Below are 14,894 nucleotides of genomic sequence, written 5' to 3'. Positions count from 1 at the left end.
TCCTTAAGTCATTATGCTTCAAGAATGAATCAATCTGTCTCCTTCCCTTTCTTCCCTTTGTTAAAATGGCTCTGTTTACATAACTTATTTTTGGGACTGATTAATCCTCAGTCATTTAGTTTATGTTTGTTTTATGTACCTTGCGGTACAAAAGCTGATGTATATATACACAAGTCTTCAATCTCCAGGATTCAGTGCTCATTCTTTTTCTAATCTTCTGCACATGCATTCTGTAGTTTCCCAGAGCTGGCAGATTACCATGGTGTTCCCCTTGCAAACTCATCAGGCAATCAGGCGTAGCTGTAGCCACTCAAGGGGCTGTTTCTAATCTAACTAGACATGGTGTTGTAAATGAATGATTCATGTGAGAAGGCTTCTTTTTTCTGGAAAGGTATCAAATCATTTTCAGTTTGTAGTCAGTCATACTTGTGCAGCAAATATGTCCATTTTCACTTTTGTACAAAACAAGCCAGAGGCTCTGCCTAATGAAAGGAAGATTACAGGATTATAACTGTATTAAGAGCTTCTGTAGGTAGAAAAGAAGGAAGAAACCAGCACAGTGGATGCATTTGAGGATGAGACTGGAGAAGTATTTATGAGAACTAAGGCAATAACAAAGAATTTGATGAAATGTTTTATGTTTGTCATTATGAAAAATCCAGAAGTAGAAAGGGGAATATTTAAGCAATAATAATTGCTAGAGGAAAGACAGACTAATGGAAATAAAGTCTGAGAAGTCCTCTGGACCTGATGGCCTGAATCCAATATTGCTGTGATAGTGCATGCAGTGGTTGTGATCTTCTAAAGTTCCCTAAGTTCTGAAAAGACTCCAGGCAAATAGATATTTTACATGTAAAACCCTATTCAAGAAAAGAAAGAGGCAAAAGGTGTGAAATTGTAGATAAATTAACCTGTAATCTTGGCCAAATGCTGGCATCCATTATTAAGTAGGTAGTAACCAAGACATTTAGATAATCATTATACAATGAAGCAACATCAATGTGGTTTTATAAAATAGAAATTGTTTTATTCTTTGAGGATGTAGCTAGTAAGATAGCTGAAGCAAATAGATAAGCCAATGGTTGCAGTGTATTTGGATTTGCAGAAGGCATTTAATGAGGTGCAGCCATGTGATGTTACTGCATAAAGTTAGAGCTTATGATATATGGGACAATATATTAGTATAAGTATGGAACTGGCTAACTAACAGGAAATAGTCAAGATAAATGGATCTCTCTCAAGTTATAAAACTAAATAGTGCATAGAAATCGTGCTGAAGCCTCAAAGATTTACAAACTATACTGCTAATTTAGAAGAAGGAATCAAATATACTTGAGCTAGATTTGCTGGCCTCATGAATAAGGTTGTGAGAAGGATGCAAAGAGTTTTTGTATTTGAGAGAGCTGAGTGAGATGATTCTTTGTTATATAGTGGCAATCATTATTTACTGCATTCAGGCAAGAAAGTGGAGCTGAGGCCATCGTGGTCTCATTAAATGGGCAAGCAGTTCAAGATCTCACTTGACAATTTTCATTCTAGTTTCTTAAAGTTTTGTGTTCCTTTTTACCCTTTTAAGACCATACGAAGAAAGAACAGGAGCAGGTTATTCAATCCTCAGAACCAGCTGATCTGACATTACTCAAATTCATTTTCATGACCATTCTCATAATGCTTGGTTCTCTTCCTGATTAAATCCTATTGTTTCATCCATAAGGAGACACAAGTACTCACTCAGTCTCCACAGCTTTGTGGCAGGGTGCTCCCAAGACACTTAATCCTCTGGAGAGCAGAAATTATTCCTCATCTCAAGTGGGTGACCCCATATTCTGAGGTCATGCTCATTGATGTTTTATTTCCTTATGGTTAAAAAAAGATGTAGGTAATATGGGGGCTGGTTAAGTGGCAATGGAATAAAATTTGAATTTTGTACTGGTTGGTATAAGCATGCTTTGTAGGTTTAATTGTCTGCTTCATCTTTCATTCCACCTCATCTGTTGGGCTATCCCAATTATGTAATTTTCCCCCTCTTACCATGAAGCCATTTTACCCCAAGGAGTTTTCATTTGTTCTGCCATCTTGTCCAGCATCCATTATAAACACCTTTGCCATATTAATAATTCTCCTCCTCATGTTATTTTCCTGCTTGCTTAAATCCCTTTCATTATTTCCTTTGCAACACAAGCATAATTGATTTTTTTTTATTGATCAATCCATGTACTTTCTTTCTTTCTTGTTCTGCTTACCACAGTTGTGAAATAGGAAGGCTGGATGTGACACTCAAAAAAAAAAAAGGTGGTTGAAGTGCAATTGGCCAGGGCAGAATCAGGCAATTTAGGGGCCGAGCCTTTCAGAATCCAATAGTCGAAGTAGAAACAAAAGCAAAGTGGCGAAAGTAGTAATGTTAAATAATGTTAACGAGAAGTAAAACAGTTAATATTTTTTGTCATCAGAACTGGAAAATAGAATGACAAAGTTGTGTTATGTTTGCAGAAAGGGAAGGTAGAGAGAACAGAGAGATTACAAACCAAAGTTGTCAAGGATGCCATTATATTAAAAATTGGCAGTTGAAAATTAAACTGAAGCAACTTGAAATATTACAAATTGAAACAAAAAGGCTGTCATATCTGTAAAGATACAGATGAGATTACCTAAAGTTATTAGGTGTTAAGTTTCATAACTGCAGAAACTAATCGAAAGAAAAACATGGGAGTCTGGAATACCTGTGTAATTAAATGTTCTTTAGTGAGACACTCACATATGATGTGGTGGCATAATGGCGTATTCCATTCCCATATTTCTTATGTATGACCCATAATGAATATATAAACAATGTAGTTGCAGTATTACTGAAATATTAAATAAACTATACTCCTCCACTCAGTTATAAACTCCAACTCAATATGTAATGTATTGCTCTCTAGTCATATACACACACATACACAGTACACTATATAATAAACTACTATCCACAGCATAGTAAATTTTAAAATATTCCATTCAGACCTAAAGATTTAATCACTGTGGAGGATTTCTTACTCCTTGGGGATAACATCTTCCATTACAAAGGGAGTCACTCTGCTTGGCAGATGAGACTTGTGGCTGTGAAATGATGTCAGATTCTGTGGCCTCCTCCCTGGTGGTTGTAGGAGTTGACTCTGAGACTGCAGGAAGTGGTTCTGACAGCACTGGCCAGCTTTCCTCTCTAACAATTGACTGCTGTCCTCAACTGATCGATGTGTCATCCCAGACGATATCAGGTACGATCTCCACTGTATAGGAGATCCAGTGTCTCCACTGTCTAGTTCTGTCCTTACTCTTTTCAAGTACCTACTTTTGATCATCTCTATATTCCTTCACCAGGACTGCTTGTCCAGGAGAGAAATATTGAAACTCCTTGTTTGAATAGTCCTTAATTTGTCCTGCATACTCCTGAGATTGGATTTGAGGAAATCCTGGTGTGAGCACAAGGGGCAGTTTAGGAACAGTGTAGCTAGTGATTTTTGATTTTGTGGAGTGTGCTGTATTGCAATATGCAAGGATGAGATTGGCAAGCTTCTGATTCATTGTTAGTGTTGTGTGTTCTACTGATATTGCTCACAGTGCATTCTTTAGACTCTGGATAAACCTTACCATCAAGCCATTTGTAGCTTAGTGATATGGTGCAGATGTAATATGTCTTATTCCATTCATTTTCAGGAATGACTGAAAGTGTTCTGAAACAACTGTGGTCCATTGTCACTGACTGAGTGTTCTGGAACACCAGTCCTTGAGAGGCTTCTCAACACATCAGCAGTGTGTGAGGCTGTAGTGGAGGAGATTGCAAAGACTTCTGGCCACTTTGAAGCTGTATCTACTACTACCAAGAAATTTGTGCCCATGGATAGTCCAACAAGATCCACATGAATCCTGTGCCAGGACAATGCAAGCCATTCCCAGTGTCCTGAACAGTGCATGGCAAGGTGCTCGATCTGCTGATCTATCACAGGCCACCAGGCAAAATCTCGAGCTAACGCTTTTATTTTGACCGTACCTAGATGACTAGCGTGTCAGCTTGGATGGTACAACTCTCAATCCCTGCATAAGACAACTTCTGCCAAGGGCAAATTCATCCTGACGCTGGTAAAAATGAGGGAACTGGAATTTCTACTGTGTATTCCATCCATTTTGGGTTGTCATGTAGACCTGAGACAGTGTGGGGTCTTTTCTGGTTTCCCTTTGGATCATCTCTACCATAATAAGGATTGATACTTTTAATCTGCATTAGGGAGAATAGATTAAGACGAGAGTCCTCTTTTGTAAATTTTTTAGATATTTCCTTTTCCGAAGGTAAATCCATTGGTATTTCCTTGATTAGCTGGCCTCTTTAATTTAATCATGTAATTGTGTCCTCCAAGAAACGGAGCCCATCTCTGCATTTGTGCTGCTGCTGTTGTAGAGCGCTTGTATGTGGATTGAACATGGACACTAGTGGTTGATGATCAGTAATGAGGGTAAACTCTGTGCCATGCAAGTACTGGTTAAAACATTTTACACCCCAAACCAGATTCAAGGCCTCTGTCAATCTATCATGGCTTTTCTCTGCAGCAGTGAAGGAATGTGATGCAAAGCCTATGGTGTGCTCACTTCCATCACGTAACATGTGACATTATTGTATCTATACCATAAGGCAAAACGTCACAGGCAAGCTTCACTGAATGATATGGATCATAATGTGTACGTGCAGTGTCTGGTGTCACCATTTCCTTTACCTTTTAGAAAGCCACCTCACTGCATGGTCCATTGTCATTTCTTCCCAATCTTTAATAATGAGTTCAAGGGGTGGATCACAGTAGTCTGCTTTGGCAGAAGCCTGTTGTAGTGACTGACAAATCCTAAAAAGGACTGCAAAAGTGAAACATCCACCACTGCTTGAATTTTCTCAGCATACTTTTGTAATCTTTGTATATCAATGGTGTGACTACAGTAAATGATGCTGAGTTTAAAGAATTCACACGTGTCGTTCTCTGAGCCCATAATCAGGATTATGGGCCGATAATATTGTGGAGATGTTCCTTGTCATCCACACTGGTAACAATAATATCCAACAGGTAACATCTGGCCGATAGTTTTCTGCCAGAGTGCCAGTGCAGATGGTACTTCAAAAATAAGCCTATTATACTGAGAAAGCCCTTTATGAGTATTTGTGGTGAGGAACATATTGGACACTTCTTTCATCTCCATCCAAAGATAAGCCTCAGCTACGTTCACTTTGCCTCTAGAAAGGTTTTCACAGATATCCTCTATCCTGGGCAGAGGTTATTTCATGTGCCTTAATTCTGCTAATTAACCTTTCATATGGGATTCCACTGATAATTTACTGAAAATCTAAGTAGATCCATGTTATTCTTTTATGAGGGATGACGACAGCAACAGTGGAAGTAGATGAAAATGCAAAATAAAAATGAATGAATATACTATGAAAATAAAATATTATATGAACTTGCAATAATAATTTAAAAGAATGCCCTATCTATAGTGCTGCTAGTGTGAGAAAGGTTTGAGGAGCAAGAATGCCCTCTAGCAGTAAGAGGTTTGAACTGGAAGTATGCAGGAATAACAAATAACTATTTAAAAGCAATGCAGCTACAGTACACAAGGCTGATAGTTGAGCACATAAAAGAAAAAAAGTATGAGAAACAAAAATGCCTACAGATTTAATTAGCTGATTGCTTGAGGATGAAAATCTACATCTCTGGCTTTGGAAGGTTCTTGCTTCTGACCGCCATGTTACTGTACTTGGTCAATATTGGGTCCACTATTATCAGTAATTCATGAAGAAAATCTATCAAACCTTTTCATTCTATGAAAACTAAAGGATGGGTTAATAAAATGTGGGTGTATTGAAGAGACTTGCAAGAACAGATTTGAATCTGAAGCTGGAAATTGATTTTTATTGTTCTTTAAAATTACAACTATTTTGGTTTCATGGTGGTACAGCTTAGTTGAATGTATGAAAATTACAACATAGGGGCTGTATTTTGAACATTCTGAAAGAAAGAGCAGGGCAATTATTATTTTTGGACACCAGAGTTAAAGGTATTTACCATCCTGATTTTTAAGCAGACAGTGGTGTGTGCATGGAATGGGCTGCCGGTGGTGGTAGTGGAGGCGGAAATGATAGGTTTTTTTTAAAGAGACTCCTGGATAGGTACATGGAGCTTAGAAAAATAGAAGGCTATGGGTAAGCCTAGGTAGTTCTAAGGTAGCGACAGGCTCGGTACAGCTTTGTGGGCTGAAGGGCCTGTATTGTGTTTCTATCATACGAGTGAAAAGTTCACTTTCATTCTTGATTTGTAGGACCTATGTTGAAGATTCAATAGAGTCTTCATTACAATCATTGTAAAATTTATTTGTACTAAAAGAAGTATACAATGATGACTGGCCATAGGAAGAATGGATAATTTTGGTGGAATAAAGATTGGCACACACAATGAGGTCTAATGTAATTTTGATTCAGAGCTTGGACTGAGCTCGTTCATAGTCAGGGGGAGAACAACTGGTGATGGAAAATGATGAAAGGTTTTGAATAAGTTAGAGTTCATGAGTTGAATGAATTAGAAGGTGAGAACTTTGGAAGTTGACATTACCCATGGAATATTAAAAGACCTAGATAGAATGGATGTGGAGAGGATGTTTCAAGTAGTGGGAGAGTCTAGGATCAAGAGAGCACAGCCTCAGAATAGAAGGTTGTCCCTTTAGAACAGAGATGAGTAGGAATTTCTTTAGCCAGGGGGTGGTAAATCTGGAATTCATTGCTATAGGCACTGGAAGCTAATTCATTGGGTATATTTAAGGCAGAGGTTGATAGGTTCTTGATTAGTAAGCATGTTAAAGGTTATGGGGAGAAGGCAGGAGACTGGGGTTGAGAGGGAAAATAAATCAGCCATGATCAAATGGTGGAGCAGAATCGATGTGCTAAATGGACTAATTCTGCCCCTATGCCTTATAGTCTTACTGTCATTTTAATGTCTATATGAGGGGATGCTGCTGCATAGGATCATAGTAAGCTGCAGGGAGTTGTAAAATTAGTCAGCTCCATCATGGGTACTAGACTCTGTAGTATCCAAGACATCTTCAAGGAGCAGTGTCTTAGCAAAGCAGCTTCTATCATCAAGGATCCCCACTCCCCAGGATATGAGGGAGGTACAGAAACCTGAAGGCACACCCTCAGTGATTCAGGAACAGCTTTTCCCCTTTGCCATCTGAGTTTCAAATTGGCATTGAACACATGCACACTAGCTTACTACTTTTAAAATTTCTGTCTTGCACTACTTATCTGAATTTAATTATTTATTTTTTTCTATATTTATCATGTATTGCATGGTACTCCTGCTGCAAAGTTAACAAATTTCATGACACATGCTGGCAATATTAAACCTGATTCTGATTAACATAATCTTTTTCAGAAACAATATGAGGCTGATTATTAAAGCTTTTGAACCATAACATAAGTTTAGAATCAAATTTTGAACTGAAACCCAAGTAATAAAGATACAGGCGGTCACCAACATGTGCATTTATTTTAAGGTCTTTTACAAAAATGGTATTTTCAAATTGAGGAAGAAATTGCCAGCTGTGTGGGTTCCCTGTGTCCCATCCAAAATGAATATGTTAAGTGTAATTTCAGAACTAGTGCTTCTAGTTTTGTGAGCTCTGCATTCACAATTTCATGGCTTTTGTATGGATTTCTGCAATATGATTTCAATCATATAGCTATTACTATGCAAGTCCAGAATAATAGGATGTAATCTTAATATAGTATGTGAAATGCTGTATTTTCTTCATGGATGATGTTAGAAAACTCAAAGTGAAGGATAGAGTATTTCCTGGAACTTACTGCTGATTTACCGCCACTGTCCTCTGCATCACCCCAACATGGAGAAAAAGTGTGAAGTTATACTTTGGTTAGGTAGTGACGCTGAAAGTAATAACTAAGGCAAAGTTTAGGTATAGATCAACCATGATCCAACCAGAACATGTAAGAGGTATGAGAGGCTGTTCCTCTGCATACAGAATGTTCCTCCTCATCTATAAAATTGGTAACTCCTCTTGTGGGTCAGTGGGTCAACAATTCAGAATAAGAACCCTAGCTGGTTTTCCTGTTGTTCAGCCATAAAATGGTAATATTAACTGCAATGCACTTGATAAGAACAGCTACCTTACCACAAGCTTGGAACTAAATATGTTTAAGCACGTTTATAAATTGTAGACCGTAATGAAAACAAACTCAACATCAGTTTCAATTACTGGAATTTTTTTTTTACACAAAAAGTGAGAGATCAATTCCCCATCCATCTTCCAAGTTATTTCAATGCCATTTGGAAAGGTTATATAATGTGTTGTGGGTGGTGTGATAGCATAGTGGTAAGCATAACGCTTTACAGTATCAGGTGTAAGATTGGGATTCAGTTCCTGCAGCTGTTCATAAGGAGTTTGTACTTCTCCCTGTGGCCATGTGGGTGTCCTGCAGGTGCTCGGGTTTCTGCACACATTCCAAAAACATATGGGTTAGTACTTTGTAGGCATGATACATTGATACATTGCCACCAGAGGCATGGCGACATTTCTGGGCTGTCCCCAGCACACTTTGGACTGTGTCGGTCATTAATGCAAACGGACATTTCACTGTATGCTTCAACGTTTAACCAACAAATAAAACTGAACTTAAAAACTTTAAATCTAATATTTCAATAATTATGGCAATGAATATCACTCTTCTTGAAATTCCAGGTCAATTTTGATCAACAGACATGTATGATTACAATTCTGTTTTGTAATCATTTTATTATTTGCCAGGTTCTGATGCATATATTACTGTCTGAAGCATTGTGTTTGGCTTGAAATCTGTCTTGTTTAATTATGAGAATGGGCATTGGTGACACCAATATTGTATGGAAATGTTTACCAACTGCCTGTATTGCTAATGAACACTGTAATATTCTCTGGTGCTCCTTTGCCTTTCACTGATAAGGGACAGACACAGATGCTTGAATGTTTAATGTTTCATTAATAATTATAAGCACATCAATGAAAACAGAATTGCTGCTTTGTCGCTCATATCTGCACGTTGCCAAAACAGCTTTACATTTGGAAGGGCTGTGATATTCCCAATTGTTTACATGAATATTTGTTTTCTTAAATTGCTTCTATGTTCTTTGATGAGATTTATTTTCCTAATTCCCACTCTGCTCTACACCAGCCCATCATGAAAGGTGGTAAAAGTAGACTATTGCTAGGCAGGGATGTTGAGAGTAATGAAACTAAGCCAAAGTTAAGGTATAATCAACCATTATCTAACTGAATTGTGTAAGAGGTATGAGAGGCTGTTTCTCGGCATATGTTCCTCCTCATTTCTGAAAAAGGTAGCTCCTCAGATGTGTTTCAGTGAGTCAGCAATAGGAAGCCCAGCTAACTTCCCTTTTGCTAGCCGATAAATGGTAATATTAATTGTAAAGCCATTAGTCCACTAGATGAGTACAGCTACTTCACCACACACTAGGAACTCAATGTGTTTTGGCATTATTATAAATTATAGGGCTTACCACCATTTTAACTTTATCTTTCTTTTCTTGTTCTCTTATGTTTTCAAAGTGCCTTGATAAGAGTGTTACATTTTCACTAGTTTTGTTTGGAATTAAATGGTAACAATTTGCTAATGATTTCCCAATATCCTTGCAGGAAGGTTTGCTGTGATAGGAATTTTGAACTAGAGTGTCAGGGAGATTGGAACTAGGGCAGGTCGTGGAGTGGTAGTGGGTAAGCCTGCATACAAAGATAGGAACTGGAAGGTTGAGCATGGTGAGACCAGTGTTCTGAGTTGTGTCTATTTCAATGCAAGGAGTATTGTAGGTAAGTCAGATGAGCTTAGGACATGGATCAACATATGGAATTATGAAGTTCTAGCTATTAGTGAGATTTAGTTGCAGGAGGGGCCAGACTGGTGGCTCAGTGTTCCAGGGTTCCATTGATTTTGATGTGATAGAAGAATAAGAAAGTGATGACCATTTTAATGGGATTATATTTTAGACCACCCAATAGTCAGCAAGATATAGAGGAGCAAATTTGTAGAGAGATAGCAGACAGATGCAAGAAAAATAAGGTTGTGATGGTGTTGACTGGGACTCTCATACTGTAAAAGGCTGTATGGGATAGAGTTTGTCAAATGCATTCAGGAAATTTTCCTTTATCAATTTATAGAGATCCAACAATACTAGATCTCCTATTAGGGAAGAGACAGAGCACGTGACAGAAGTGTGTGACTGAATGAATGTATGAATGATCTTTATTGTCATTATACATAGATAAAATGAAACTCTGGCTTCATCTCAGGCAATTAAATAAAGCGGTAGATAAAAACAAGACAGTAATAGAAAAACAGTATTAAATAGATAAGTAACAGAACATAAGTTGCAGCAGCACCAGAATATCACAGTAATGCACAAAGTGCCGTTAGTACAAGTATTTGAGTCCTTGTGTGTGCATGAGTGTGCTCACAGTTTCAGTCCTTGTTCTGTGGGAGTGGTGTGATGGAGGCCACAGCTCTGGGGTAGAAGCTGTTCCTCAGTCTATTTGTTCTGGCTTTTAGTGTCCTGAACCTTTTGCTGGACGGCAGTGGGTCAAACAGGGAGTGGCCGGGGTGTGTGGTGTCTCTGGTTATGCTGATTGCTTTCCTCCTGAGTCTGCTGGAATAGATGGTGTCCAGTCCTGGGAGCTCCATCCTGACAATTCGCTGGGCCACATTCATCACGTGATGCAGGGCTTGTCGCTCAGCGGCTGTACAGCTGGCATACCACACTGTGGCGCTGTTGGTCAGTTTGATTTCAATTGCATTTCTGTAGAAGTTAAGCAACAACTTTTGTGGGAGTTTGGCCTGTTTCAGCTTTCTGAGGACGAAGAGTCTTTGTTGTGACTTTTGTTACAAGGAGTGAGGTGTTGGTGGTCCATGTCAGCGAGGTGTTGGTGATCCATGGCAGCGAGGTGTTGGTGGTCCATGTCAGCGAGGTGTTGGAGGTCCATGTCAGCGAGGTGTTGGTGGTCCATGTCAGCTGTTTTGTGTGTAGGGGAACACTTTGGATCTAATGATCATAATACCATTCGTTTAAAGATAATTATTGACAATAGGACTGGTCCTCATGTTGAGATTCTAAATCAGAGGAATGACAGTTTAATAGCATCAGAAAGCATCTGGCAGGTGTGGATTGAATAGTTCTATTTTCTGGCAAACAGGTGCTTAATAAGTAGGAGGCTTTCAAAAGTGAAATTTTGAGAGGACAGAGTTTGTATGTTTCTGTTAGAATAAAAGGCAAAGCTAACAGGTTTTTGGATAGTATTTGTTATGTCATATCTAACCAATCTTAAAGAATTTTTCAAGGAGTTACCAGGAAATCTGATGAAGGAAAGGCAGTCAGAGTTGTCGACATGGACTTTAGGTCCTACGTGGGAGGTTGGTTCAGAAGGTTCAGTGGCTTGGCTTTCAAATGAAGTGGTAAATTAGATTCAACATTGGCCTAGCAGGAGAAGCCAGGGAGTGATAGCAAATAGTCAACTCTTGGGCTGAAGTCTGTGACTAGGGATGTGCCATAAGGATCTGTTTTGGATGATGCTGTGGTAAAACTGGATCAGCAAATTTATGGATGACACCAAGATTGAGGGTGTAGTGGACAGAAAATGTCACCTGACAACTTGATTAGTCATATCCAGCTTGGAAGCAAACCAATTAACCAATTGATCCCTTTGAGAACACAAAGTACGCTGCAGATGCTGTGGTCAAAGCAACACATACAACACACTGGAGGAATTCAGCAGGTCGGGCAGCATCCGTGGAAACGAGCAGTCAACGTTTCGGGTCCTGACGAAGGGTCTCAGCCTGAAACGTTGACTGCTCGTTTCCACGGATGCTGCCCGACCTGCTGTGTTCCTCCAGCTTGTAGTACATGTTGCCGATCCCCTTGAGAGTTCCCTGTTTTTTTCACACAATAGATGTTTGACAGTCTTTTTTTTATTGGTTTCTATTGGGTTTTATTGTTCTGTGGCTGTCTGTAAGGAGACAACTAGCAAGGTTGTATATAGTACACATACTTTGGTAATAAATGTACTTTGAACTTTGAGATACAGGAATAATACCAGATACAAGAGATTCAGCAGATGCTAGAAATCTTCAGCACACACTGTCAGTACCTCCAGTTGAACTCTGACTTTTTGAATGCTTCGCCCTAGCTGTCAGTCTGTGGTTTTGTATTGCCATGTGCTCCTGCTCCACTCTGACCCTGTATTACTGAGTAGACATCTCTCATCTGTTTCTCATTATTACCTGTATTGCTGCCACCTGTGTCTCATTGTGCTCCACCTATCACTTGTCTCTCTGTTTATTGCTCAGTGTATTTCAGTGCTGTGTTTTCACCTGTTTGTTGCCAGATTGTGCTAGTGAATATTCCTGAGCCTTTCCAGTATTCTTATCTTTACTCTGTCTGAATATCGACTCTGCCTGCTTTCCTAATTCTGGTTTTTAGATTTCTCTGGATGTTTTGATCTCTGCCTGAACTTTGACACCGACTTTATTCGCACCTTGGGATTCATTACTCAATTATTATCACTGTGTGCACCATACTGGGTCTGCGATTGGATCCCTGATCCAGCGTCCTGACACACATAAAATGCTGGAGAAACTCTGCATGTCAAGTAGCGTTTATGGAGGGAATATTGTTCAAAGTGGATTTATTATACAAGTACATATATGTTGCCATATACAACCTTGAGATTTATTTTCTAATGGGCAATCACAATAACTACAATAAATACAATAGAAAGAATGGGTGGACAAACAACCACTATGCAAAAAACAAACTGTATAAATGCAAAACAAAAAATAATAACAAATAAATAAGCAATAAATATTGTGAACATAAGATGAAGATCCTTGAAGGTGAGTCCACAGGTTGAAGGGACGGCTCAGTGATGGGGTGAGTGAAGTTATCCCCTCTGGTTCAAGAGTCTGATGATTGAGGGGTGATAACTGTTCCTGAACCTTGTGGTGTGAGTCCTGAGGCTCCTGTACTACTTCCTGATGGCAACAGTGTGAAGAGAGCATGGCCTGGAATAGTGGTGGTCCTTGATGATAGAGGTTGCTTTCCTATGACAGTGTCTGTGCAGATGTACTCAATGATGAGGAGGGTTTAGCCCACGATGGAGTAAACTATATCAACTACATTTTGTAGGCTTTTCCATTCAAGGACATTATTGTTTTCATACTGGGCCATGATGCAACCAGTGAATATACTCTCTACCACACATCTATAGAAGTTTGCCAACGTTTTAGATGACAGACAGAATCTTCACAAACTTTTAAGAAAGTTGTGGTGCTGTTGTGCTTCCTTTGTAAGGGTAGTTATGTGCTGAATGCAGGACAGATACTCTGAAGTGATAATACTGAGAATAACATCGGGGTCTGCAAATGAGAAGAACTTCAAAGTTGTATACTTTGATAATAAATGAAACTTTGAACCTTTAAATTTAAAGTTGCTGACCTTCTCCACCTCTGATCCCCTGATGAGTACTAACTCATGGACATCCAATTTTCTCCTCAAGTCAATAATCATCTCATTGGGCTTGCTGACAAAATGAGTGAGAGGTAGTTGTTGTGACACCACTCAGTTGGATTTTCAATCTCTCTCCAATATCTGATTCATCACCACCTTTGATTTGGCCAACTCCAGTGGTGTCATCAGCAAGCCTAAATATGGTATTGGAGTTGTGCTTAGCCTCACGGTCGTAAGTATCAAGTGAGTAGAGCAGGAGGCTAAGCACACAGCTTTGCGGTTCACCACAGTGGATGGAAGAGACAGGTAAGTATGTTATTGATCCCAAAGAAAATTACAGTGTCACAGTAACATTACTTGTGCACAGATATACACATATTAAAAGAGAAGTAAGGAAGAATAAAAGAAAGTTACCTCAAACAGTCTAACAGGAAGGGGTTATCACTTCCCTGGCTGTAGGTTGAATCATTATAGAGCCTAATTGCTGATTGTGAATGACCTCATAGTGCTCTTCAGAGCAGCGCAGTTGCCTTAGTCTGTTACTAAAAGTGCTCCTCTATTTAGCCAAGGTGGCTTGCAGAGGGTGAGAAATATTGCCCAGAATTGTCAGGATTTTCCGTAGGGACCTTTGTTCTACCACAGTCTCCAGTATGTCCAGTTTGACTCCGATAACAGAGCCATCCTTTCTAATTAGTTTATCAGTTACCCATGTTGATGCCATTGCTCCAGCACACTACCGCATAGAAGATGGTACTGGTAACAAAGGACTGGTAGACCATGCAAAGGAGAGGCCTGCATACTCCAAAGGAATCTCAGTCTCCTCAGGAAGTAAAGGTGACTCTTGTACACAGCCTCTGGCTTGGTGCCCCATTCAAGTCTGTCATCCAGGTGCAGCCCCAGGTACTTGTAGGTCCTCCACATCCATGTCCTCAGTAGTAACAGGGAGCAGTGCAAGTTTGGTCTCCCTAAAGTCCATCACCATTTTCTTTGTCTTACTGATGTTGAGCTGCAGATGTTTCAGCTTCCACCGTTTGACAAAGTCCTCCACCAGGGCCCTGTATTCATCCTCCCGTCCTCCCCTTATACACCCAAAAATTGCTGAATCATCAGAGAATTTCTGCAGATGACATGATTTTGTGTTGTATCTAAAGTGTGAAGTAAACGGGGGGGGGGGGGTGGGGGGCCAGTACAGTCCCTGTGGGGCTCCAGTGCTGCTTATAGCCATGTGTAACGCACAGCTCTGAAGCCGCACAAACTGCTCTGCCAGTCAGGTAGTCAGTTATCCAGAATTCGGCTCATACAGGAGAATGAGGAAGTGAT

The sequence above is a fragment of the Hypanus sabinus genome, chromosome 2 (genome assembly GCF_030144855.1).
Source record: "Hypanus sabinus isolate sHypSab1 chromosome 2, sHypSab1.hap1, whole genome shotgun sequence".
In the NCBI taxonomy this organism is placed as follows: domain Eukaryota; kingdom Metazoa; phylum Chordata; class Chondrichthyes; order Myliobatiformes; family Dasyatidae; genus Hypanus; species Hypanus sabinus.
This window is presented reverse-complemented; position numbering follows the sequence as displayed.